This window comes from Apteryx mantelli, chromosome 1 (assembly GCF_036417845.1).
Source record: "Apteryx mantelli isolate bAptMan1 chromosome 1, bAptMan1.hap1, whole genome shotgun sequence".
NCBI classification, from domain to species: Eukaryota; Metazoa; Chordata; class Aves; order Apterygiformes; family Apterygidae; genus Apteryx; species Apteryx mantelli.
In genome coordinates, this window is record NC_089978.1 from 55,145,035 (window position 1) to 55,151,034 (window position 6,000).

Consider the following 6,000-nt stretch of genomic DNA (forward strand, 5'->3'; position numbering starts at 1 on the left):
AACTTTTTTACAGATTCCCTCATGTAATTCACATCTTGCCTGAACTTTGCATTTCTGTTTGAACCAATAGATTATACAAGGTCTTAGACCACAAAGAATTTCACAGTGCTACTACATGTCTAATTAATATTTAACAGTGAATTTAGGGTCAGATTTGTCTAGAAAAGGATCTGATGCCCTTTTGCAAGCATACCAACTGGGTGCATGCACAGACAGGGTGATCAAGCATTCAGAAGAGGGTAATTGTATTTACTTGTAGAGTAGCTCCTGCAGATAGTCATTTTATCACAAAACAGTAGAAAAATTTAGGCTGAAAAGGTCCTCTGGCATCATCAAGTCCAAACCCCTTCTCGAAGAAAGGTTAATTTCAGAGTTATATTAGGCTGCTCCAGACCTAATCCATCTGAGTTTTGAGTACCTCCAGGGCAAGAGATGCCACAGCCTTTCTAGGAAATCTATGTCTCATCTTAACCATACTTGGGAAGAACTTTTTCTCTTACATCCAATCAAAATTTCCCTTGCTGAAATTTGTGACCCCTGCAAACAAATCTGGCCCTAATTTCAGTGCTAAATGTGACTTACGTATGAATGAATACTCTGAAATACCTTGTGTCCTGACAATGTATCAGAGTAGGTAAGTGAATTATTATGTATTTTTTACTTAATTCCAGTTCAGGAAAATGCAAATTTTAGTAAGAAGAGTTGGGTGTGCATGTGTTGTGGCTCTGTAGCCCTGTAAGTACAATGCTGCTGTTGCTAGTAACAGGCCACAGGCTCTACATTAAGTAGCAACACAGGTCTCAGGACTTGTCAGGCTTTGCCTTCTCTTGCCTTGGTTTGCTTGGAGATTTGGTTTTAGTTTCCTTAGCTGTTGTCTACAACAATTCTGCTGCTGTCAACAGCAATTATCTGATGAGCAGGTGGTTATTACCTGGTTTGTTTTAGTTTTGCTTAGCCCTCTGCTGTGTAATGCCCGTTGTTAATAATTCTGGTACAGACAGGAATAACACATTGCTATGCTGTGCGAAAGTGAAATATTCCTGCAGCATAACAGTAGTGCAGTATACAGGCATACCAGCCCGGCTGGCAGCAGAGGCCTTAAATACATGGGCATAGGGCAATACAAGGGCGATCAACAATTCACCAGTGGCCAGTTACCATAAGCGAAGTAAGCTCAGAGCCGGGCAAAGCCAACTTTAGGGATATTGAAGATGACAAACTATCTAAACTATACGTAGCACACCAATTATAATGAAGTCAGATCTAATGTGGAGTTGCAGACTGATGAAGAAAGAACAAAATGTGCTAGGAAACATATAAAATTGGCTTCAAGCAGACCCTATGAGAAGGAGGAGGAGAAAGAAGCCACCAGCATCATGCACCTCCTGGCAAAGAAGAGGAAGAAAACGTCACTATATTAGCGCTAACATCTCACCCCCTCTAGCTCAGGATGCTGCCAGCTCATTGTAACTTGCCCCCAGACTGAACCTGTTGCCTTAGGGCCCAAAAGAGCATGGGCAAGGTGAACATAACAACAGATAAAAAGGAATGGATACTAAAAGATTTTGCTGTCTAACATTTTTTTAACTGTAGTATCGTTAATAAGATTTGTTTTGTATATAGACTTAATGTTAGTATCACAGTAACCGGACTACTAAAACTTTATTGTATTTTAGTTACACTTTGATTAGACTGATGATAAATTCTTGGCTTCATAGGTGATGCGTGTTCCACTTTTTATCATTAACAAGATTTTGAGTGTAATGGTGTTAGCATGCAAAATACAATAGTGCATACCAGTCGCACTTTTCTTCCTTTCTTTGTCTGTTACTCTTAAGGTTCATGATATTTATTTTACTTCTAAATAAACATTAGACATATTTTCTTGATTTTTCTTGATTTACAAAAGGCTCATCCAGGTATAATCTCTACTTATCTTAATGTAACTAACTGTTAATTACATCAAATGTAACTAACATTGAAAAAAAACAGTCTGCTGAAACTCTATGAATCAAAGTTCTTCTGGACATTTTCCTCTTTTTAGCAATATCATGACTCATAATTTTTAAAATAAAATCTAAACAAGCTTTCACGCCCTGCCCAGAGCCTGGCGCTGACACTGGTGGGGGCGAGTGTCGCGTCTCCCAAGACTGGGCCGAGCGACGCACCAGCATGGTGATTGTGGCAGTTCTCAGCTCACTGTGACGGGGTGTGTGCACGCAGGCATGTGTGTGTATGTGTGTACAAGTGTGTGTGCGAGTGCAAAGCTTTTCCTGGCCCAGCCTCTCCCTTGCTTGATCCACTTCATAAAATGAGCTTCTCAGTGTCATGCTGTTTGGTGTTCTTTCTTCCCCATAACAGATGTAAAATAAATCATAATAATTTGGCTTTCCAGGTAACCATCTTGACACTTTTGAAGTGATTAAGTGAATTTTAGCTACAATGAAATCTTAATTACAATGATATCTGAATTACAGAAAAAAACAGTTGTTCGTCTTGAGCTGAGATTTAAAAACAGACAAAGGTGGCAGCGGCACTAGTAAAAATGGCCAAGTACCAAAAGACTTTTAAAGGTAAACAATAGATGGTCCACACATATGTTGTTGTATGGTGAAATTCACATTGAGGATCTCATGCTTTAGTAATATGAACAGGAGACCATAGTAAAGATAAGTAAACTAGGATTCATAAGTTTGTTGAATAAATATTATTAAAATAAATAGAGATGTCTGGATTAATCTCTGTGGGATATCTTGGCAAATAAACATATCTGGCACCATTTTCTGGTGTGAATCAGCACATATTCTGTTAAATTCTCTTGCTTTCCCAAACAAGGAAACCACTTAAAAACACTTACTGGAAGTGGTCCCTGCCTCGTGCTCATTCCTGAGATATGCCCAGACATTGTTTGGAGAGTGGTAGTCAGTCTGGGATGAAAGCACACCAACAACTGTTCCGGCAAATTTTCAGGAAAGACAATTTAGTCCAAGTGCCAGGAGACTGGCACTGTCCGTTTTGCCAATAGCTGTGTCAAGATCAAGGGACCTGCCAAGATTCCCTTCCAGACCATGTGCTGGCGTATCCTTTCTAGATGGCAGATTAATAAAGGTTTAATATTAATAAAGGTTTATTCATGAAAGTATACCTTTTACATCATTTCTGTGTTTTCAAAAATGAAACTTCCAATGCTTTCAGAATTTGTCAAGATTATGCCCATATTTTCCAGAAAATCAGAGAATCTGTATTCTTATTGGTCTTTCTCAGACTAATTGCTGTCACACAGTTGTTTTGAGTATATATGTTTTTATGCCTCTCTCAATGCTGGTAACAAATGTGACATGTTGATTAAGGTTGGCTGCAGTATTTTATTTGTAGCAAGATCTTAATGGCCAATACCTTTATCATTGCTAACAAAATTCAGGTAGAAAGAAAAATGGAATCTGTCTGCTCCAAGTATCATTCTGGAAAACCTACTCATCATTTTTTACAGCAATATAGATAAAATCTAGAAAAGATGTATGAAACAGAATGCTTAAATCCTACAGACTGTTCTTTTAAAGAAAATGTGTTACATAAAGTTTCTGAAAAAAAAACCCACTTTATTCCAGAAATTTGTATTCAAATTCACATAGTGTATTTAGAATAATTATACTCCAGCACCCCAAAATGCTATACTGTATGAATAGCAAATGGTATTATTTTAAGTAGGGCTTTTTTTTAATGGTTTTGTTAAGTTTTACTAAGAACCATCAAAATGACAAACAGAGTTTATTGATTTTTTCAGACAGAACAGTTGAATCAAAAATGATAATTTGATTAAATTGTAGTGTGGCAATAGAAACTATTGATTTTGCTGTTTGTTTTTTTTTACCAAAAAACCCTACTCTTTTAAATCTGTAGGCAAAAATGTTGATGCTTGTCAGACAGGCTTTACTGTGGAAGTGATTAAAATGCTTCAGACCGCAAACCAGTAACGATACTAATCATGTGCCTTAACTTTAAACACTCAATTTACCTTTCTAGTGAATCAATCTATGTATTGGAAGTTTAATTTATGTTTAAGTGATTTTTCTTCTGAATCATGCTTTCCAACAAAGGGAGCAAGAATAATCCCAGCAAAGGTCTTGCTGTGATCATTCACTTATTTGCATCAAGTTTCAAAGGCAGTTATCTTTTGCATTCTCACTCTTGTATCTTATATAAATGAAATACACGAGATCATTCTAAAGATTCCTTTAATCTCCAAACCAATCAGATGGCAATCTGTTATTATCTTTCATTAAAATGGAGATAGGAAATTGAATAAAATAAAACCATCGGGTAGCTGTATGAGTGAGAAAATGAGCATATCCACTGTTTCTTAGGACTTCCCACTGCCCTCTGCCACAGCTTCTGATGCACTGTATTTGGGAAGGCTGCCATTTTAAAAGTATGGGCTGCCTTGCACTAAAAAACAGGATAAAAAAAACCTGTATGCATTTAGCGCATTTTTTTGTTTTAATTTAGAATGTCCCCTTACCACTTTAGAGTATATTATGGAAACAGCGTAGTAAGAGAATACATAAAATATTTTTGCTTTACACTTGGGGAAACAAGTTCTTAGGAACATTGCAATTAGATAAATGGAATTTGTCTGCGTGTAATTTAGACAATATGGGGTTCACTTACTTTCCATTGTTTGGTCTGGAATATCCAAAAATGATCCTACTTTTCTGTATCAACAAATTATTTTGCTCTTTTTAAAGTTACTATCATTCTATTGTTTTCAAGTTCATGGCAAACAGATTAGATTTTGAGATTAGAGCAGCTCAAAAAATAAAAAAACATATTTTACAATTCTTTTGATGTTTCAGAGCTGCTTTGGAGTTGAAGGCAAATGCAAAAGGGGAAAAAGAATGATACATGCAAACAAGCTGAAGACCTTGCAATTCATACAATGGGTAAAATTTTTCTTTCTTCTCTATCATTCTTAAATGTAGATATCTTATCCAAATTACTGTGCAATCATATGGAAACTTCTTCTTATTAATATAGTCAGATACTTCTCTGTGGAGAGTGACGATGGGATAGTGTATAATCAGAATTTGCAGCATGCAGCTGTCAGCGCTACATCTAAGCTTCTTTTCAAAAGAACTTGTGTTTAAAATTTGAATCTGAGCTTCTATTTCTTGGAGGGATGAAAGTGCAGTGAACCTATATTGTAAAACAATATAAAAGAAATGCTGATTAGGAAAGCAGGTAGTCTGCAGAACTGCACAATATAGATGTGGAAAAAATATCCAAACCCACAAAATCTGTACCTCTGCAAGATCAAAGCTCGGAACTATTCAGCTTTCTATATCTTTTCTTCATTCTGGATCTAGCTCTTAGCTGTACTTTCTGTTCAGCCTTGATTAAAATAAATAATAAAAATCCATCTTTTCTATTGATCGTTCTTGAATTACCAAGAAGGACTGACTCTGAGGTGTGATATTTTCCATTTTAATAGATTCACAGGTAAGTACTTTTGCCACTGCAACATGTGTAGGGTGCTTCTTTCACTTAAATCGCTATGAGGGAGCAGAGGGGAATATGAACTGTCCCAGCAGCTATCGTTAACTTTCTTACTTGTCAAAACTATATATTATTGGGTTTTTGTGTATGCATATAGATACGAAAAGGGATACTGGCTTATTGTCCTTCCAAGTAGGTATATGTGCTATTACTTAAAACTTCTAAACAATTTACAATTAATCTCTATGTAATACTTTGAAAGAATAAAATGGTACAAAAACTTTTTTTTTCCTGTTGTTTTAAATTTGGTCTTTTAAAATTATTATTGTTGTTCTGATATCAGAACAGCTGAAACTCTTAAGACATTTGTTTCATTGAGTGGAAACATTCCTCAGTTACTGAATTGGGTAAGATAATTTGTGACAACTACTTCCAAATTCATTATTGCTTCCTTCTTATTTAGGAGGAAGAGACTGACACTCAATGAAATCTCTTCAATGAAATCTG